Raw genomic sequence first — 24041 nt, forward strand, 5'->3', positions numbered from 1 at the left:
TTGTCATACACCTCCAACTTTCAATTCAACAATATCATACCCCAGTTTTAATTTTAATGCTTCTACAGGTGAGGTGCGAAAAGCACCTAAAGCTAAACGTAAACCCTGGTGATATGGTATCCAGCATTTGAAGATATGATTTTCTTGCAGACCAATATACTACAGAACCATAATCTAATTTTGATCGGATAAGACTTCTGTATAATTTTAGTAATGTGGAAGAATTTGATCCCAAATTTGTACTTGATAAAACCTTTAGTAAATTTAAAGCTTTTAGGCAATTAGTTTTCAAATGTTTAATATGTGGTATAAAAGAAATTTTTTACCAAATATAATTCCTAAAAACTAAGCTTCATCAACTACTGGAATTTTAGAACCAGATATGTAAAGTTCAGGGTCATTATGGTGTTCCCGCAATCGAGAAAAATGAACACATTGAGTTTTTGATTTTGAAAATTTAAAACCATTTTCTATTGCCCACTTTTTAATTATCATAATGATTATTTTTTTTAAACAAATATTATCAATTTCTGATAATAAACGTCTGCTTAGTGCATTAATAGTAAAATGTTCAATTTAAACAGTATATTTAATAAGTCATTTTTCAATTTAAGTGAAAGGAAGATCTCAAAACTTGTGTATAGAAATTATGCCAGTGATGTGATTAGCGATTAAATTATCATAATGATTATTTTCGATAACAAATATAATCAATTTCTGATAATATACGTGTACAACCTGCAATTTTATTGTCAAAGTCTTTTAAATCGCTATAATTCATATTTTAAGTCACTTTCGCTCACTTTCGTCAAACAAGTCACTTTCGTATTTTAGGCTTACCGTGACGTCACTCTGGTTCCGCTAGATCGACTAGTGCAGTCTAGTTCAGCTATAGTGACTATTGTTTTCAATTTAATTCGGTCAGTAAGAAGGGGAATACTAAAGTTTTACAGCGCAACCCGAAAGACATGACTACATAAGTCATATTTTTTACATAGTGTATAAAACACATTAATAGCAACGCGATAAAATGGATGTACACAACAAAACAGGTATTTTTTATTATTTCCTTTGACCATTCATCAAGTACAGCTATGTATAAACTAGTTTAGATGAAACTATATTGTCTTTTATAAATATTCAAATCTAGATAGGAAAAATCATACGAGAATATCTATGTTGAATTGTAATAAAAAGGGATGACTTTTAACTTGAAATAGGAGTTCTAAATTTTTATTTACCGCCATGGTAGCTCTGTAGCACCGACAATTGTATAGTCTAATCTTATTTCTATATAACAATGTCACCTGATGGGCACCGGCAATACGTTTTCCAAATATTCAACTATGATGTCAACACTTTTAAAAAAATTACCAACAGGGCACCAGAGAAAAAAAACAATTCTTTATTCAACTATTACTTACACTTTTATGGCTAATCAACCACTGTTCACTGGTATAAACTTTATCAATTAATGATGTCACCTTTAACAAATTACAAACTATATCTTTATCACTGGTATAAATAATTAACAAATTGATCTTTTAAAACTAACTTATGTCTCAACTAAACCGCTTGATATAAAACACCGTTTAATCTTCAATTTGCTTAAAAATTCAATACGTTATAGTTAAACTTTTATACTACACACAAGTTTATCAAATAAACAAGATCTTTACGCTTAACAGCTTTTTTTATGTAGGCTACTCGTTGCCAAAAAATCAGCCTTTGAAACTTGACAATGCATACTTCGGTTCTACTGAACAGATTAGTAAAACGCTGATTGTCGATCTGAGAGTTACCTACTGCACTGGTATTAAGCATTTTGATTATCTCGATTTGATAAAATGGAAGATGTTAACATGCAGCTTAGATAAATTGCAAACTGTATTTAGAAATGTAAACTTCAAATTTGCGACATGTAGAAATGTAAACGATAGAACGTACACAACACGATGAATGCTGTACATCATGACGTTGAGAATGTTACTGCATTAGTTGACAGTATCAGGTTGACAACACCACATTTTTTTTACATTTTAATGCGATTAACATTTGTAAACGATTTTGCAACTTCCATATATGGAATTATCACGGAAATAGACGAAAATTAATAGGCGGAGCCAATTTTCACGAAAGTAGAATATAAAGAGAGGAAACACTTGCTGGTCCAAAAATATTTCAAATTATATAAAACTGTTATAATTTTCACATACATCAACTGCATTTTAGCCTTTTATTATTAAATATATGTAAAAGACAAGAATAAAGATCAACAAAGCAAAGGCAACGTTCACAGGACGTAGCCCCCGACACACCCAAGAAGGGCACCCAGAAGGCACCAAACTGACGTAGGTTAACGTGTTCTTTTACGCATTGAACTGAATCAATAACAGCTCTAAAATCTGTGTATCCATGCTGTCAATAGTTGTTACCTAGACTTGCTGTCTATCTGATCAAAAGCAGAGAACTATTTTTATGTACATAAAATTCTACACAGAATATTTATTAAGTTTTATACATGATAGCTTTCTTAGAGATAAAAGAAACAAGGTATACATTAATTGATAATCAACATACATTTTTACCTTTGGACTCATTTAAATATTATTATTGAAAAAAAAATGGAACAAATTAGAAAATATATCTATACAGTATGGTAAAAATTAAAAGAAATGTACGAAATGGTACATACAACTTTGGTGTTAATTTTATTATTGTTAAAAGTTTATTCTTATCAAGTCATGGCGCTAGAGTAAAGGTTACTAATGTAATAGTAAACGCTATTACTAGAAAGGACAATAGCCAGAATTTGGTCTGTATTAGGATTTAGTCGTATCAAAATCTCTATCAGATGTTGAAATGAAAATTTGAAGTGGTAAGGTAGCAGCTTTACTGTCAATGTTACTCATTCCTATGCAAATTGGAATCCCCTCAGTAAAATTTATTTGTCGTTGTATATAGTCTTATCAATAGTTTTTACTTCCTTAAAAAATATTTAACCTCAGACAGTAAGTAACATGGTGAGTTTTTTTAGTTTCTTTTTCTAGAAAATGTGGTATCTATACAACGTTTCAAAACTTATATTCCTATAATCATTTAAAACCTGCTGATGTTGATTGAATAAAGTTATAGAATAGCATCCATGCAAGTGAATTATGTTTGGTGAATAACTAAACACCTAAAAGGTGTGGTAAACGGAATGTTCTTGTTTCCTTCTTGATACCGAAAATGAGCGGATAAATGCGTTTATTTACGATGATGTAGTGGGCGGGAATATGGACGGAGCTTATTTTATCTCCTATTGAAAACGTGATAAGCTGGATTATGCTGATCCGAATCATGATGGTTTGACAATGTAAAGCTAAGAAAGTAACTTCTGTTTTGTCGGCATATACACGAACAATGAGTATTCCGCATGTTATGATGAACACTTGGTATTGCTACTATCTAAAAAATAGTTAATGTTTTGTCGTTAAACAAAATGTATTTTGTTGAAATACATGTTTACATTGTTAAATCGGCAAACTCAATCCAAGAATGCAACATTGGAGTATACATACAAAGAGATACAATTGTATTTTGTCCGTAAACAAACTGTTCAACTTAGATCAACAAGGCTGGATTTTTGACAACGAATAGCCTCCATAATTTTTACACTGTTCTACTTTACCAACAAAATATCAAAGTCTACCAAACAAAAAAAATCCACCAAAGGTAAACTAACAATATTTTGCCAGAAAACAATCCAACATAAAGAATATCCCCGACGATCCCCCAAATTGTCAAGAGAATGAATACCTTTATTTTATCTAATCCTAAGAAAGATTAAGTAACATTATTATCTGATTTCTGATGCTTTCAGTGCCTATAAGTTATATATGTATGATACTTTGGTCAATTCTTTATGTATGTCATATCTTAGATAATAGTCTGATATTTTATTTAAAGCATAATCAAATTTGAGCAGTTGTTATAGTCATTCTATGGTAGTCCTTGTAGTGCTATGAATCTACGCAAGCACCTAATTGAGGGGCACCTGAGGTCTTCCTTCGTCAGTAAAAGTAACCATATGACCCATACTTTGCGACGAGAAACCCAACAAAACGTTGGTGTTGTTTACATAATATAATGTATATGTCCTCAAAAACAAGAATGAAGATCAACAAGGCAAGGGCAACGTGTCAAGATAATCGTACAGTTTCACTGTTTATAGTTTTTTATTACAACGACAGCGCTACACTAAAGTGTATCATATTTCAAATGTTAAACCTGGTTGCTGTGTATTAGGCTAATCAAAGAGACAAAAATATGGAGTCAACCTAGACATAATTGCAACAGAATTTATCTTGATGTTTTTTTTTTTGTACAGTAATATGTGTACAATCATAAAAAAGTCCTCCTTTGTTTCTCATGCCGTTTTTCAATGATGACCTTTCAATTATAGGATGTAATTTTGTACTTTAAAATTATCTTCAATAATAAGGCAATGACTTTTCTATGTAAAAATCTTTTAATGTAATATATTTTCAACAAAAACAACTTAAAACGCAAAAGAATTATATTTTAGCACATTGTTGTAAGTGAACATTGCATAGTCACTAGTATATTACAAATATGACGCTAAATAGTTACCCCACCCACTTTCTATTGAAAAAGAGATTTGCTCAAATAATGACAAATTTATCAGTAAGATAACAACTTTAAGGACAGCCAAGTACACTAAAACAATACTTCGATAGATAATAAAAATCACACAAACAGTACATGTTCACATTTTCCCAATAGCTAACGTACATACTGTTGTTGCATGAAAGCAACGCAATGTATATTGAATGACTGCTATAATTTAGAATTAATTGCAATAGACATAATACAAAAATCATACATTCAGTACAAGCAAATTTTCACATTGTTTTTATACGTGTTTGACAAGTTTTTGTTAAACAAATTGTTTTTCATTAAATCCGTGCATATGATCGCTGTTTATAACAGATGTTCTACATAAAAATCAGGTAAAAGGAAAGAGCATTTACCGCAGTAAATGAAACATACACAGTCATGTGAAAATTTGTTCTATAAATACTATGTTATAGAAAATTTACCACGTATTTGTAATTTATTCTCATTTTATCGTCGTCTGTTTCCTGAAAATCTACCAGTGTCAGTGTATTTGAACACAATGTACCTTTACAATCTCCACACACATTAGAACATTGTAATCCATATGTGAATTTTTTAGTATCACAGTTCGTTTTGCATTTGCAGCGTATTACTTTAAGCAATTTCTCTGGAGCAAGTGGCAGTGATGTTTTAATTGTAACGATTGAGCAGGTGGCAGTGATGTTTTAATTGGAACAATTAAACAATCTTCGATACACTAACCGAAATCAAGTGGATTTAGAATTTCACCCGGCCCATCAATACCTTTGTTTGATAATAAACTCGAAGGCAGTGGAAAGAAGATGCATCGGAGGTTGGCCCTGAAGTAAAGAGACGTGATTGACGCTACCTTACATGCAAACTACTCAAATCTGAGTACATCAAGGTTGGTCACAGAATGTTGTTCATATAATACAACCATTAAAGCTTCTCCAATTCTCTGAATATCTCCTCTTTCAATTGCTGATATAAATTCAGCAAATTGATGGCGAAAAGGAGCATATTTATAAAATAATTTCAGCGGTTTTCCAATACCAAATATCCGAGAAGTAGTGTCACATCCAGACAGAGCATGTATTACGGGGAGAAAATGACAAGTTTCCTTTCCACATACAAAAGTTGTTTTTCTAATGTCCCAAAACCTGATAATTTTCCATTTATCAGCCAGATTTTTTAGAAGCAGATCTAAATGATATGTCCTGTAAATCCCGTTGGAAATAAATAAATCAACAGCACTAACAAATCTGTATCCTCACCAATTAACGTTACTGAGTCTGTTTCTGCAATTTTAATTGCAGTTTTAACAATTAACAAATCAGCATCCCCATCAGCGTAACTTACTAAAAACCCTTCACGTTTCAAACTGTTACTTTGTATAAATATGAAATTCTGTTAATTGAGTTCATTGCTACGAAATATGTCTTTGTTCATTCTACAGGGAGTTTCAATTGTGAACTAAACTTCGGCACCTATGCTACATTTTGACCGTCCTAATTTTGACCGTTAGCCTGCCTATGCCCTTGTGCCCTGTCCTATTTTTGTTTTGGGGTCCTCCTGGGCTCCTTGCCACTGGCTCTTGTTGCTGGGTCGGGTGGGGGTTGCGTTCATTGAACGTTGCCTTTCCTTGTTGATCTTGTTTATCATATAATTATCAAGTGCGTTATATTTTTTGAACTTGGATTCTTTGAATATCCATCAAACACTACTGTAACTTTAGAAGTTGATGCATTGTTGTCAGAAACAAACTGTCGATTCAGGTAGTCTGAATAGCTTTTGCAGATGTCGCCATATGTATTGCCCTTTGTCAAAGCGATTCGCTGTTACAGTGACTTACCATCAATCACATAGTTCTTTGAGATATCAATCTGTTGACGCTCTTGCGCACAGTTACCAAGTTTCCACATTGCATCTGCAAGTGGTGCTTTCTGGGAAGCCTTGGTAATATCTGCTAACTGCTGTTGTTAAACGTTGGAAAAGTGATTATGTATCAGTTTGAATCCCTTCACCATGAAGCTTAACGCTGACTTTGTCACTCATATTTCCCCCTTGCTTTGATCGTTTGAAGCTAAACATATCTGTTTTCCAGCCATTTCCCTCATAATAGACTCTCCAACTTCTTCAGCCTCATCAACGTTAACTTTTTTGTCTGCTATAACACCAGTTTCAATATTTTTAGTGAATTATCAATATTATTGAATGGAGATCTTTCTCTAAGATATGTAAGTATCATATTCAAGTCCTTTGAGTCTCGTTGTTTCCTCGATTGCCCAGTTTCTTTTTTGTTGTTCACTTGTTTTGTACAATGTATCAGTGAAATTTTGCATAGCATTGTTCATTTGTAAACAGACTGGCATGGACAATAACCACAGAGTTCTCTGGTATTCATTCATGCCTCTACCTCTTGTTAGACCTCCCGTTGCTTTAACTGATCTCATCAGAACTTGTTCTATGACCAAGTCAGTGGACAATCCGCCCCAAAAGCGATCACTTCTTCTAATGACATGTGCACCAGACTTGAATGATGCTTACACATTATGACTTGTTTATTTTAAAGACAGCATACTTTGGAGATATAAATATGCACTTTTCAAGTAAAGATTGTGTCCTGACTATGGAATTATTTTTCGTAGTGCAATGAGATGTAGCTCCCAATCGCCGGTTTTCTCGGCTCGTATAAACTTCTGCAATATTGCTATCATATCCATGTACTGAATGTACGACTGTTTTGAAGATCATGCCTTTGTGTCTGTAGAAGGACGCGGAGGGTATTTCAGACTCTTTTACATTGAGTAATGTTGAAATATCTTTCTCCAAATCATCAAATAAAGATGCCAAAGTTCTCAGATCCGGGTCACTTTAAATATCGCGTACAAATTCTTTGTTATTGTCATTTTTGTGGATCATTTGAATGTATTCATCCATGCTTACCAGATTCAATTCTTTGTTGTTTTTTTAACAGAAGTCCCTTCTCTAAAAGAAGCAGTGTCAACGTATTGTCCACCAGTATATGCCCTCTTGTCGCTCGCTGAACAGCTTTACCTGAGATAATATTTGTTACTGCGTTTGGTGCATAAGCAATATCTAAAACATCTTGCAAACCAGATCCCGTCCTAATGTGTCCGATACAGCCATGGAAGCCCATTTCGGTGTGGAATCCTCCAAGTTTCAAAACTATCTTCTTGAGTGGGCTTGTGGATGTCTGTGACAATATAAAGTTCATTGCTTTCTGATGTAGAGGCTGGTTAAAAGTTAATACTGAAGATCGCTGGTATCTTTAAGATTGCTCACAAACATAGTGAAGTGTTGGAAAAATGCATGTTTCATCATTTGGGCTTAGATCTATCATTGGCATAAAGCTAATTGATGATTTTCCATGAAACTCACTTTCTTCTTTGTTAAATGCCTGCATGAAACCTGACCAACTTGGTCTTGTTTGTCTGACGGGCCAAACAAGTTTACACAGCATATCAATAGGTTCACATTGCAATGAGAGTTGCTTTTCAAGTACTGAAGGTTAAACTGTTTTTGGATGAATGAGACTGAATGAAGGCACGTATGTTGATTTTGTTGAGAGAAGCTATTTCATCAATAGATACATCAATTCGCGGAATGATCACAGACATATCTGCTCCATTCCATGGAACGTGTTATTACCATCTATTGTTCCTAAATTATGGTCCACATTATCAGCAGCAAACTGCAAGAAAGGATAACTGCTTTCTTGACAGAACAGCAGCAGCGTTCGTCTCATATTTCTGTACGTCATAATAGGAGCAATAAATCCAAGGTTGTTTAAAGTATCTATAAGAAAACGGAATCCAAAATGATGATGGAGTTGGATACCTAGACAAAGTTGAAAAGGTAGCAAGTCTTTTGGTCGGCATGACTGCATCAAGCTTTGTCCTATTGCTGCAGTTGTAAAATGATTTTTGTCAGAAAATAATTTTCCAAGGAACCTTCTAAAACTGTCTGGTTAAACATTTAGGTTTTCCTTCTTTGGTGTAGGGATGGCAACGAGTAACCGGTTAACCGAGTACTCTATCGAACGTCCGAATATCGGTTAACAAAATTGATATTCGATTACTCGAAAAAATATATATTTTCTATTTGTTTTGCGATTTAGAAAGATTGGTATATCCAATTAGTTCAGAAATTCGGAAATGTGCATGTATCTTCATAAATACTCGTTAAATGCAATCAAAACATCCTTGCAGAGGTGCGAAAATTATATCATAAATTTAACGAGGCGATCAACAGTTTGACACGCGCACCTGTGTCGCTTATGTCATCCAGCCTCTTATGATATTTAATTACCTTTAATTGTGTAACAGTTTGTAGCCGAAGTAACTGTTATGAAAACAACAAAGGGCCGATTGCTATCATGAATGTAAGAATAAAGGTACCTAGTATTTAGAACAGGTTAAACTTTTGTTGCCGCCGATCAGTCTATATTTTTTCACGGACTTTAATTGACATTTAAATCCGTGATTTTTTCAAGAAGAAAAAAAGATATATGAACTGTAATACATGTTTAAAAATTGATATTGCATTAATTAAAACGTTGTAAAATATTATGTTGTTGATTTAATTATAATTAATTTGTCTCCCGTGCAGTCCTATTTACTATCTACAGAGTTCTATGAATTTAAATAGAAAACGAAAGTAGCATGCGGACGGTGTTGATATTGTGTGATAAACTTTGAAGATCACTGGCAATCATCCGAGTAACCGAGTACTCGATCGGAAAAATGACCGAGTACTCGAGTATTGATTTTGGTATTCGTTGCCATCCCTACTTTGGTGAGATGTCAGTGAAAGAAATATAATTGTCTTTGACGCTTGCTATACTTTTGATGTCGGCCTTAATAAGTTTTGCAGCAGTCTCAATAATTTCCCCTCCCCTTTCTTTTCCTCATCAGATAGTTCAACATAAGTTTTGTAAAATGTATGGACAACGGAATAAACACTTTCTCTCATCTAACAATGTCATTCTTTCTATCGATGCTGCTCACAATTACTGACTCTCGAAAGTGTTCTACTATTTTTTTTATATATATGTTTGGTAGAATAAAAAATTTCCACAAATTTAAAACATTTTTTTAACTAAGTCACTAATTGTCAAACTTTCATTTTCATTCTTTTCAATGTTATTATAATTACCACATTTTTATAGCGCCCTTCTCAAAAATAAAGTGTTCAAAGGCGCTTAACAATGGAATTATAAACATTTTCAATGGCTTTAAGAAACAAAAAAATAGTAATAATAATGATAATAATAACACACATATATGTATACATTTACAAAATATAAAAATACCCCATGATTAATCTAAAAGACTTAAACTCAGTCGATCATACAATAAATAAATAAAAATCTGTACATGAAGAATAATTTTAGACTTGAAAAAAAATATAGAGAAAGATGAAAACTATTGAAATATAAAAAATGCAAATCAAGATAAGACAACTGAAATCTCAATCAAATTTTTTTAAACAGTAATCAATAATTGAAATGTGATTTAAAAATACTTTAATATTTGAAATATGTACCTAGATCTCTCAGGACAAAAGCAAAACACCAATTCAAAGTGATGACAAATACAGCACAATTAGTTACTATAAATTTTCAGGAAAATTGTGTTTCAAAGATTTCTTGAAAACATCTACTGTTTTTGAGTCTCTGCTAATGTCTGGAAGAGCATTCCACAGTTTTGGTGACACCGAAGAGAAACTGCGTTCACATTTAATTTATCTTACAATCACACATTTGGGAACAACAAAATGCTTTGAAAAGTTCTTTGATCTTAAGTTTCGTGTTGGTTGATAAAGCCCCAGTGAATGTTTGAGGTAAATTGGTGACTGGTCATGTAGAGCTTTTTAAGTTTGCATAATGATTTTTAAAGTCTACTTGGTAAACTACAGGAATCAAGTGTAATTCCTTCAATACTGGAGTGATATGTTCAAATCTGGATGTTCTTGTGATGATGCGAGCAGCAGTGTTTTGAAGTTGTTGTAGTTTATCCAACGTCGTTTTAGTTACACCACAAAAAAGTGCATTTCAATAATCGATAATAATTCATTAAAGATTTTGTTGCACCTGTATTCATGTAATTCCTTATATGACCAATCTGGCGTAGTTGTCCAAAACAAGATATGCAAACTGAGTTAATGTGCTTTTTAATGGTCATGTTGTTGTCCAATACAGCATCAAGATTTCTTCCACTATTTGATGGTTTTATGTTCTCATCTCCGATAGTCACAGTTATAGTCTCAACAGGCTTTTGGTTTCTCGGAGATGTAAATATAATTCCATCTGTTTTGTCATGATTAATTTTCAGCATATAATTGTTCATCCATGTCACGATTTCAGCAAGACAGTTTTGAACTCGATCTAAAGAGTCATTCTTAGAAACTGGACATGTCGGTTTAAAGGAGAGGTAAAGTTGTCCATCTTCTACATAATAATGGTATTCCAGTCCATGTTTCTAACATATTGCACCAACAAGTTTAGTGTACATAGTAAAGAATTTTGGACCCAGAACGGATCCTTGAGGTTTGACAGTTCACCATTTATTGTCAAGTCTGGTGTCGATCACATAGATATGAACGTATCCATTCCAACGGTTTCAGAAATGCCAAAGTTAGTGTTAAGACGCTGTAGTAGTGTAATGTGGTCGATTGTATCGAATGCAGCTGATAAGTCCAGCATAACTAACATGGTAACATCATTGTTGTCTAGTGAATTCAATATATCATATTGAACTTTTATTAGAACTGTTTAAGTTATATACATGTATATATATTCAACAAAGGCTTTAAAGCCTTCTGTCTGGTCACCATGTGTTGGTCTTCCAGGAGATTTTATAGAGTTTGTGCTTGTATTTTGTTCACTAAGTGTTTTGGGAATGCCTTTTCCAGTTCTAAAATTAACACTACAAGTTTGGTTGTATATGACTTCTGCGGCTGGTAAGTCAAGTACTTGGTTCAACCTTGAGTGAATTCAATTGCCCAAAGATCATTTTTACTTTGACAAATATCCATAATTTTATTTTGAAAATCAAAAGGTCTTACTGGAAAAAAATAATGCGAGCGTTTTTCTTGTCTTTGAAGAAAACTTTGCATAATTTGCACAAAACAGACGAGACTTGAAATCAAAATTATTTGTATGTCTACGCTGCAGAATTTTTTTAGGGTCTTGTTCGTTATTTTTATTCAGTTTTTTTTTGAGGTCGAGTGAGATCCTTTCTACCATTGACATAAACATAATTTCCAGGTTGAACTTTAATTACAGTTGGTGGCTATGCACTGGCAGCTTGAATACCAATGACCCCCTTTTCACTGAGGCGCACGCAAGCTGTGCTGACCTCTGACTTTTGCAAATAGGGCATTCCTCTATCTGAAATCACAAACAAATATAGTACTACTTCAGTCATTTTTCTTCAATCTACTACATCGCCGAAACAAGTCAAGCACAAATGCCTCCATAGATCCCATAACAGAAAAGAATTAGTAAATAAAATAATTTGTCATAACATATTTTAAAGTAAAACAATAACAGTTATAAATATTTTGCATTAGTAATTACGAGCGTTTGTTCCTCTTACGTAAATAATGCAGAATTACTAACCTTTTTTCAAATTATAATACGCACTGTTGTTTGAACAATATATTAAAATTCATTGCAGCCCTCCTCACAGACACGTGCGCAAACTTCTATCTGAAATGAGAAACAATAAAGATGATTGTACATTCTATTTTTAAATTATTTCAATGTTACTTGTTAGTTTTGACTAGAAATGTACTATTTTTTTAAGTATTTTTTAACAACCGAAACCTAATTATATGATATTGATATCTTTATATTTCAGACGAACAAATCTGTAAAATTTATCACTATTTTTAATAAAAGAGACATTTCGATTAGCACAGCAATGACAATATTCTGATATGACAAATTAAACAATTATTTTCCTTTTAAAATACATATGTGCTTTTGTGCATTTCTAAAAAAGTCATCTAAAATACCAACCTTTTCAGAAAACATATCGTCTTGGTTAGGTGTAGATTACGAATTAGTTCAACTCTTGTCACATAGTCGTACATATCCTTTCATCTGAAATATCTAATCCGAAACAATATGGATTCCAACTTTGCCAAGGCATTAAACTTTCATATTTATAATAAAAAAATGCAGTTGTAACACATGGTGTTATAACACAGGGTAGGTGTGGTAATGAATTTATTCCAATCTACATACATGTACAATCAACTCAATTCAATAGCATCTTTAATACTCTGTTGAAGTCAAGGCACTGAAATGACAATAACAAAACAATGTTTGCACATATAATATATACAATCAATCAATATAGCATTAAATAAACATTATATTTATATAGACATTAAGATCTCTAAATGATTAAAACATTTGTACTCTTAAGTCTTAATCAGTTAAACATTACATGTATAATATTTACATTATTACAACAGGTATAAATACCAACTTACTCTTATACTTACAGATCTAAGAGATCTTAAGCCAATTCCACAATAATGTATAACAAACAGTTCACCTCACATACATCCTGTACATTTCTCTCACGTGATGGTTAACTGTGAACAAGATTAAAACATATAATACATGCTGGTTATAAAAATATAGAATTTAAAGACAAAGTAAATGACCGCCATTTTGGAACATTCAAAATACAAACATTGCAAAAAAACCAAATAATAAATAATCATTTCAGTCATCACAAAATTACCTCAAATACTTCTCACGAATGCTTGGATAGTTCAACCAAATGCAAATAAACAGAATGTTCTCTACATCAACCATGCAAACTCTTCTAAAAACCTGAACGAACAGTTCCCGCCAAAATCTCGTGAGATCACAAAGAAAACAAGAAAATAAAAGACCAGCAAGAAATTATCAAAACCTAAAGAAATATAACACCGGAAAGAGCTGACAAGTTTCATAATACTGTCATACGAAAATATTAATGTCAGACTAAATTAAATAATCTAAATTAAATAATCTCATTAGAGTAATATAATAATACAATTACAAACTTGATTTGCTTCCGTGTATTGGTGACACAAAAATATATGACCCATATGCTATCATCATTTTATATAGAAATTATTCATGAAAAAATATGTTCCTGTTTTACGGAAAGCTTAAACATCTTTTGAACCCATTTAACAAAAGGGAACACAATCTTTCATCTATTATCTGAAAAAAAATATTGATTGTTAGACATTTTACTTGCATTTTTTTTTATATATTATTAACTAATCTTGACGAGAAATAAAAGATGATTTTAACAACAAGTAATTGATTTGTTGTCCCGAATTTGCTTCTGTAGATTTTTTCCTCCATCATAATGCATCCAAAATGACTGCCTATATATATTTTTTAAATCATGTTTCGTGAATACGGTTGTGTCTATAACGTTCTAATGGTACAATGACAACTTGAATGTAACGAATTTCATTCTGTTTACTTTAAAATGTAGACTACTGTAAATTGAAAAGTGTAAAGAACAAAAAAAAACATTAGGTGTTTATAAAACAACTTGGAAATATTTTGTTAATGATTTTACGTATTAAATAATATGCCAGCAAAATGTTTACATACCTGATAATACAATTGTTCTTCTATAAAGACGTTAACCACAATTTCACCCTTTATTTACCAATAGTCGTGGGCATTTCTAAAAATAGACCAGTGACGTATGATGACGTCGCAGGAGCAAGCATGGAAATTACCCAAAAATGTTTAACTATTTGTATTCTGCACTGTCGTAATCTTTTATTTATTTTCGATTATCTTACTCATTTTAAATAGGTACCATATTGCATTTACATGCATTTTGCTTTTCCTTGAGTCGTGGCAACGATAATTGCAAGAAAACATTGGTCAAATCTCACTGGACTATTTCAAGTTACCAAACCAGTTGATTAATTATCATTATATTACAAGAACATCCTATCTTTAGCGATTTTATTAATTTATTCGGTATTTAAAAGTCATCAATAAGATCTATAAAAGTTTGTAATCAAACTAAAATTAAACCTCAGGACAACTTTCATTCTGCCTTCAAAATCTTTTATACATTAACAAAATAGTAGCAGCAGTTGCAAATGATATTTTGATTAAGCAATGTGGTTTTCAAATGTATCCTATTCCTGGGGCGTACCTCGAGTGTACGCCGAATGCCGGTTCCTGGCAGAAGGATCGCCAGAGACGTATATATCAAATATAGCTATGTGCTATAACTAAGGATTTAGGGTATATTTAAGCTAATTGTACTACTATTGTCTTTACCTATAGTTATGAAAATAACATCAAGTACATATATTGAATGTAAGAGAAATAGCACGAAGTATAACGTGTACACTGTTTTAAATAGTTAAAAAGTTATTTGCTTTTAGAAAAACAAACATAGCCAGCTGTCTCTCTTGTAAAAAAAAGACGTGTTTTATTTCCTTTTGTAACAAGTTTAGTTTTTTTCTTTGTTATTTTTCTTGTTTCACCATAACTTAACGTGAGATATAATCAAGGAAAATATGCTTTCAAATGATCTGTATGACTTTAACCCATTACGCGATATACACGCCTTTTAACGCCTTTTTCACCCCTCCCCCTTTCTGTTGTGTTAAATGGTGAAAAATGCCTTATTTAGGCCCCTAACACTTTCTTTTGTTTGAGAAATGTTGCTTAAAAAAGTGACCACTTTTTCGGCGCCGCCACCCAACCAAAATATATATCAGGAAGTATTTCGTGCATGGTGTAATTTATGGCCCATTGTTAAATTGTTTAAAATCAACATTATTTAAAATGCATTTACACATTTATTGCTTGATGGATTTTTTTTGGACTTTTGTTTTCAAAGTACTTATTACAGTGCGTGCTTTCGTACAGTGTCAACAGAAATTATTTTGCAATTATGTCTACCCTTATAATTTCATTTATTAGCCTAACTAGCATTTTAAGAGAAATGGCTATTTTCATTGAAAATCCTTCAGTTATAAGTTCAAATTGCTATGAAACTATAAAAAAGGCTTCAATATTGTTCAAACTTGGCACAAATGTTGACTGGACCATAACCTTTGTTACGGCATACTCAATCTTAAATTTCCCGTCACCATGGCAATGAGGGGCATCTCCAAATTGCCAATGATCACTTTTTTGCGTTGATTATTCCATCAAATTTGATTTCAAAATGCAGCAACTGCTCAATAGATTGAGGCTATAGAGTAAAAGGCTTTTCAGCGTTGGTTACACGTTACCTTAAGGTCGACCGGAGACCAATTTAGCCTCTCACATGTCCGAAATTTTCTTGGAGATGAGGAATTCTTCCGACGCCCTTTAAACCCCCTAACAGAGGGGGGCACATCCCTCTTCAAGCACCCCTTTAATGTATGTTTTTGATAGGGGTTGGCACCGTAAATGTGATCACTTTTTAAACACCATTTCTCAAACGAAAATAACTGTTTGTGTTCTAAATAGGGCATTTTGCACTATTTAAGGCCTTAAAAAGGGGCTCTGGTGAAAAGACGTTTATATGAAGTAATGGGTTAATGAAATAATTAAATTGTTTTATAACAGTTTTAGATGTAAAATAACTACTCTGGTGTGTAGAAACGTACTATTAATTATTTTTATAGTTTTTGTTTAATATTATTTCACCTTTTCGTCACTTTTAACATTCTATAAGGAGTGCATGCATTGAAACTATATCTGTTAATGAAATACTATACTTTTGAAGTTTTTGAATGTTACCTTCTAGAGGTCGCGTGACACCCTTATTTTATACAGTGTATATGTTTGGAGCACTTGAATATAGGATCTTCACTCAAATTAAAATAATCTAGATTAAGTTAAGTTCTGCAACCATGCAAACTATTTCTGGCAATTAACTGCGAGAATGGTAATAATACGTCAACTTTCCTACTTGAATAAAGTAATACTGACCTTAAATATTTGCTTGAAACCTCCAATTGATATGAAAAAGTTTCCAAAGTCTACAATACATATTTTATTTTGTTCACGTTGTTAAATAGTTTACTAGACTTTTAAAACCTTTTTGTAGGTCTACAAATTCCCATAGCCCTTGGTTAATTTATGTTGCATTGCCTTGTTGAAACTTACAATTAAGTATCCTTTTCAGAAACTATATTCCTATATTAAGATATGTGACAAGTAATATCAAAGTGAATTTATAAAAGCATGCATCCGAATTAAAATTGGGCCGAATTTAGGGTTCTAACAGTTGACAAAGTTTTTTAAAAGGTCACTTTTGATACATTGATTTGCATTTAAAAATCCTCTGAAACTATTTTGCTAGGAGGTCAGACATGTGAGCTTTACCACAGCGAAATAAATCATGACTTGGTTATCAAAATGATCCGCCCGGATGTAGAGGCCACTAAGTTATCCTATAATAATAAAATAAAACGCGTTTTTATTTTACTTAATATGTGAATCAAGTTTAAAAATTGCTCGCCCTCATATGACCTGTTGACTTATTTTCAATAATAAACTTATCACATAATCTTTAAAATGAATTTTGAATTCGGATGAACGATCTAAGGTCATCATGATCTTCTTAGACCTTCTTTTAAATATTCTTTTTGTGTTTTCATTTTAGGTTGTCTATTAATTCTACTCAGTGGAATTCTATCAGTTACTAGAGGATCCATTTGTGCAACTAATAGAGGTAAATACATCTTAGGAACTTTCTTTTAAATGTATATTTGACGCAAAAAATATGAAAAACAAGATCATCAAGGAAAGGCGGCGTTCAATGAACGCAACCCCCATATGACCCAGCAACAAGAACCAATGGCAAGGAGCCGGACCCCAAACATAAAAAGGACAGGGCAACGACACGTTAATCATTAAATGATAAATAATTTGTAACTGATTAGGAATTCAAAGAAAATAATAATAGGCCCACAAAGGGGAAGGGGACAGGAGACCGGGGGAAGGGGGGGGGGGGTTAATCAAAGAAACAAAAACTAGAATGGGGAAGATACTTACCGTAGACGAGAAAACAACAAGGGACACAAGCAAAAGTGTCACCAAAACAGTATGAAACAACATAGACATACATCTGAGGAACACAGTGGGGCGCCGCCTTGGAACGGTCAGCAGCATAATAATGACTGCTGGGGAGTTTAAACCGGTTAATGGTGCACCAAACCTCGCTCTTAGCCCAACCATGTTCCTATAAACGAGACAGTGTAAATAAAATGAATCCCCGCCAAGTGAAATTCTAACAGTTGTCATGGTTACAAAAGGTTAAATAAGTAAAACACTAAAATGATCATGTAGAAACATATAAAGGTAAACCCAATGACCATAACAAAAGTACTCAATGTCCTAAAGGAAGACAGAGCAACAAGAAAATCACCTACAAGGGCCCGACGATGCAAGGCAGAAGACGAACATTAAGACAATTCAGTCCCAAAGGGCTTTACGAACTATCCATCATAGAGTCTCCCACTTGGTCCGTCAGATGCAATCAAAAGAGGAAAGCGTAGTGTCCAACTGTAAAAGGGTTGAACACTAAACATGCAGTATGTCTTAAAATAGTAGGGTCATAACCTCTTTTAATAAAACGTTTAATGATTTTAGTAAAAACAGCAGAAAAATTACCATGACCCAAAATCTTACGAAGTTTGTAAACCACATCGCCATAAAAACCAGGCTGGCTAATCCCTTGTCGCAGAAGAGTTTTTAAATCACTATTAAATTTAGAAATTAAATCAAAGTTACGATTGTAAAATTTAGTAAAATATTTCCGTAATTTATGATAGCGGTAGCCCTGTTTTAGAAGCTTGTTGGTAATAAAACTATTCCGCTCGTTGAAATCCTTTACGTTGTTACAAGCTCTAGCGAATCTAATTAACTGAGAAACATAAACCCCGTAGGATGTTGCATGGGGTACGTCTCCATCCAAATGTGGATAATTAACTATACAAAAGTCAAAGTCATCTCTTTTATCATAAATTTTCGTGTGAATAGAATTGTTATTGATAGTAATATGAAGATCCAAAAATGATGTACTATAAAATTTCAAGAGTTCGTTTTATTAAGTTGTAGTTCATGCGGATAAATGTCAGACACCATTTGATCAAAATAAGGATTATCTAAATTAAAAATATCATCAAGGTATCTGGAAGTATTATTAAATGCGACTATAACATCTTGTTGTTTCTCTTCAGAGAGACTCAACATAAAGTCTCTTTCATAGCAGTACAAAAACAAATCGGCGACCAGGGGTGCACAATTAGTACCCATAGGAATTCCTATGATCTGTTTAAATAGGGTATTACCAAACCTGACATAAATGTTGTCTAAAAGAAAAGAGAGTGCTCTACAAACTTCGTCACAGGTCCACATAGTATAATGTTTAACAATACCGTTAGTAAAAAAAGCTTTGTTAGAATTACATGCTAGAAAGGTAACTTTTTCCCGTGCAAAAGTTTTCTGAATTAGGGAAATTAGTTTATCATTGATTAATTTATGTGGCAAAGTTGTATAAAGTGTAGAAAAATCGTATGTACTGACAGTTGAAGCTTGAAAGTTATTAATTTTGAATTTATCCAAGATTTCACCAGAATTTTTAATTGACCAAAAGAGATGTTTGCCTGTGTTTTCATAGACTTTATCACAATATCTAATTACATGTGTTTTAATGGCAGTCAAACAAGACGTCAATAAAATAGAAAGTTTACTTGTAGTGCAAGATGTAGAGTTAGCAATAAATCTGGCTTTGTAAGGTTTTTTATGTAATTTAGGAATCCAATACATAATAGGAAGTTTGAGTTCTTTTTCATTAATTTGGACTTTAAGATTGGAAATATTAGTAATATGATTGTTTACAATGTCTTTTTCGGAAGCAGAGGTTTTAGAATACGCATTAGTGCTATTTAGTTCCTTATGCAAAACGTTAATGTAATGGATTCGTCAAACAATTATAATATTATTAGCCGCCTTGTCCGCTGGCACCAAAACAAATTTTGAATGAAAAGCTAGAATATCTTTTTTCATTTCAGATGTCTTAAAGTAAGTCAAGACACATTTTGTTGGGGTTTGGGGGAAGGTAAGGTGGAGTAAGTGTCCAAAGGAGCTCCGACGTAGTTCACCCCCCCCCCCCCCAAAAAAAAAAAAAAAAAATAAAAAAAATCAAATGAAATCTAACAACGATCAACAACTGCACCTAAAACGGAAAAATATGAAAAGTAATGTAAAAAGGTATACTGAAAATAAACTAGAAAATCAACATTAAGAATGCTATCCCGAACAAATATTGTTTTAAGTCCCAATACGTCAGAAATCAAAGTTAAGTAAACATGATTTAAATATATGCATTTTAATTTATAGTGCACATACTTGCGTTTTAGATAGAATGATTATGCTCTGAAAATTACGTCTGATTTTGCTATTAAAGATGTTTATTAATAATGCAAATTATTTCTTGCTGTGGGTTCTTTCAGATTCACGGGCCCTTTTACAAGGTGACAACTCTAATGTAGTCAACAACTTTTTGCAGCTACTTCGTCAAACAAATACATTTAATTTCCAAGGTGACAACATCAACCACGCAAATGGTTGTCGGAAGGAAATGCAAAGATTTGTTCACAGAAAAGGACATTTCGACAAAGCAACCGATAAAACGTGGATTCTTGATTGCTGAGAACCTGTAGAATGTGTTTTAGTTGATGGAGAACTGCATGGAATGTATACAATACAAGTAGTTCCACAATCAACATGGCGACATCTGGTAAACATTTTACGCGGCACGCATGCTACAGCTGTTCTGCTTCCTATAGATGAACGCAACTCCATATCATATACGTTTTTGCCATTTGTACAACAGAGAAGCTCTCTATTTGTTACAGCCTTGCTTTCTGGGTGCAGTGTTTTTGTTGCAACCGCTGGTAATGAGAATTGTAATATAATCGTTATGCATGCTAACCGGTTTTGTAGCCGCAATGAGCCCGAAGATGACGACGATAATCATAAGCAGGCTATGTTTGTTCTGGAAAATGTAAATTCATTAAACGAACAATGCAGCTATCAGATCCAACGCAGATGGTCAAGTGACCATAAACGCAATAACATTGAGCGTCATGACTACCATTACCCAGTTGAGTATTATAAATGGAAAAATTATAATTTTATTTATGGTTACAATTTAGGTGGCCAACACCGTAGGTGGCATTTATGTCTAAAGGAACTGGAGCAGAGTCCCCGGCGGGAGATTTGTTACCAAATTTACTAAACATTTGTTACAGAATATACGTAACGGGTAAAAAAAAAACGTTTATAAACATCTAGAAAAAGGTATAACACTTGTTTTAACATTCGATTATGCAATGTACATTTATCTGGTATGACAGTAGTCCAATACTTTAAATTACCCAGTATTACATGTCAGTGTTTGTTCTTATCTTGTTTTTGAAATTATTGATTCAAACATGTTAGTGTGGCAGATACCGCTTGAGCCGATACTAGGGCCTAAGAGATCATTTGACGCCTAAAACAATCCTACACGGAACTACTTTGGTCGATTTTTTAAAAAAGATATAACTTAAATGAATTACAAGACAAAAACATAAACAAACCTTACGATTAGCCTTTTAAATCGGCCTTCTGCCCTATCTCGGAAATGGCGTTCGCTCGTCGTTTGACCGTACACCACAATTTTGAAGTGGAGTGACAGTTTGCCGGGCGTGGTTAAATAAAGTATTAAGGTAGAATACACCTAATGGGCACACAAGACTGTACAATTTTCAACAAAAGACATGTATTTGCCTTAAAGGACACATGCATGTAAACTTTAAACAAAATTTATCGTATGGCTTATGAGTTATAGACATTTTTCTGAACTAAAACTTTGCTATTTGAAGGGCGCTTTTTCAAAAATGAGGAAACTCATGAAAAATACCATCATTATGAAAAATGTTTTACTATTGATCATTGTTTGGAAACAAATAATAGCATTCAGGTGACAAATCACACATGCAAAATTTGCTATTAAATCATGCATTATTTAGCAAAGAAATACCCTAAATATTAATATACAAGTAAAATTAAACACTTTTTACTTTCCATAAGAGATCTGAGATCTGAGAGATATGTAAAAATGGTAAAAAGAAAGTTGCCCCTTCTGTGGTTGAATCCACGCCCCTCAGTTTTAATGCATCTAGCCTATTTGAATACTCTACAACGCGGGCTTTACTACCTTAAAGCAGCATGCCTCCAGATTCATGCTAATTTTCAAAAAAATAAAAATGTATTTAAAAGTAATATATTGTGAAGTAAACAAGAAAGTAATTTACACACTGCAAACGGCACTTATAATCCACGTAAATTACGAAAAAAGAAGTCAACATATACATAAATATTTCTTACTGCGTTAGTAACGCAGTAGAATTATAGTGATTGATACTTCCAAATCAGTCATTAATCGCACATATTATGTAAATGATTAGTTATATATTGAATCTTTTTACTTTGCTTAAGATCTTAATACGTTATCCTAAGAATGAATTCCTTTAAATAGTTTGGCTTATCTGGAGGCGTGCAGCTTTAAATACTATTTTTGTTATTATAACGGCTGTATGAACACATCTGCAGATGTTTCAAAATTCCGAATTTTACAATGTTATGTGCATTTTTTTACAGCGTTATGTGCGTTCTTTAGGGATTCATTATTTCTATATATTTTATGTTCCCTAGGAGAATCAGCTAGGAGAATGAGAAGTCGCCGCTTTGTTCGTCCGTCCGTCCGCTTTTCTTGTCCGGGACATAATTCTGAAACAACAAAAGGGTATCGACATAAAACTTTGTAGGTAGATAGATCTCATTGGGTAGATGTGCAGTGCACAAGAACTGTAACACTGCCTTGTCTAATTTTTGAAAAATTGCCATTTGTTCATTTTTACACTTGAACTTTGTTCGGACCTATAAGAGATATCAACATGAAACTTTGCCCTTTGTTCATTTTTACACTTTGAACATTGTTAAGAAAATAGCCGCAAAAATATAATAGATATTAACAAGACACTTAGTAAGCAGATAGATCTTGTTAGTGCAGAAGAACCATAACTCTGCCTTGTCTGATTTTGGAGTAATTGCCCTTTATTCATTTTTTAACTTTGCACTTTAAAACTTGACTGTAAAACTACAAACAATATCAACAAGAAAGTAAGTCGGTAGATAGATCTTATTGAGTAAAAGTACAGCGCAAAGAACAGTTACTATGCCTTCCTTGTCTTAGTTTGGAATAATCAAACTTTGAACTATGACCTGGATAACTCTGAAAATAAAATTGGTATGTTTTTCTGTGTCAAAAACCGATTCGGGGAACATCACGCCGTTCAACCGGTTCTTGTATTATTATTAATATTATTATTATTATTATTATTATTATTATTATCAAGTGTAAATGAAGGTTATATGTGTCAAAAACTAGGTTATCTGGTCAAAGTCTTTGGAAAAAAAATTGGTAAATGGCATAGGAGATGGGAGTATTTTGATATCCTTTTCACCCAAAATGCATGCTTGATAGTGTGACAGTTTTTTTAGTTTATTAATTATGGAGAGTACTTTTACTTTGGATTAAAAACAGAGTCTTCATTTTATCAGTAGTGTATACAAGTGCTACTAATTTGTTGTAGATGTTAATTGCACTTTCATGTTACCATAAACAGAGCTGCATTACTGGTACTGGTACTGGTACTGCAGTACGTACTGCAGCGATTTTGCAAGTACTGGTACTGATACTGAATTACTCTTACAAAAGTTTGCTACTACTGGTACTGGTACTGCATTACTGTCTTAAAAAGTGGTACTGCTACTGCATTACCCAGTACTTTTGGTTTTGATAAAAATTAAAAATAACATCAATTTTTTCTCATAAAATAAAGCTGTAAAATACATTAACTATATTTTATTTTTGTGAAAAAGTAAGTTATCAAATCTAAAGATAATTTGCTGCAATATTCCTTCAAATGTTAACATAGTATTCATCATAAAAAGCACCAAAGACTTTAAGTAAAAATTAAATTAAGATAAACAGACTCAATAACTCTTTACCCTAAAATATCCTTATTAAAATCTTTTATTACTTTGTATTTACTAGTAAATGAGCAAAATAAACACTAATTAACTTCTTCTATTCTAAACAATCCCATTTCAAGTGAAAAAAGTGATATTGTTAGCACCATAAAAAGTTGTAATTTACTTTGGTTTAAATTGAACAGAGGTGTGAAGGTGTGAAAGGCAGCAAAAGACTGTTGTGTTTTACATGAAAGATGTTTGCATTGCATTTATACAGTTGACTGGTTACTAAACAATT

General features: G+C 32.7%; 1 long non-coding RNA gene across 1 annotated transcript; it reads left to right on the forward strand.

Moving 5' to 3' along the window:
• The first annotated feature begins 888 nt into the window (after positions 1–888).
• LOC132732025 (uncharacterized) lies at positions 889–23561 on the forward strand. Its single transcript, XR_009625970.1, has 3 exons — positions 889–1052; positions 17319–17387; positions 20173–23561. It is a non-coding gene; the product is annotated as an uncharacterized LOC132732025 (long non-coding RNA).
• The last annotated feature ends 480 nt before the right edge of the window (positions 23562–24041 follow it).

Source organism: Ruditapes philippinarum, unplaced genomic scaffold (assembly GCF_026571515.1).
Source record: "Ruditapes philippinarum isolate M1 unplaced genomic scaffold, ASM2657151v2 ctg305_1_1_1_1, whole genome shotgun sequence".
NCBI classification, from domain to species: domain Eukaryota; kingdom Metazoa; phylum Mollusca; class Bivalvia; order Venerida; family Veneridae; genus Ruditapes; species Ruditapes philippinarum.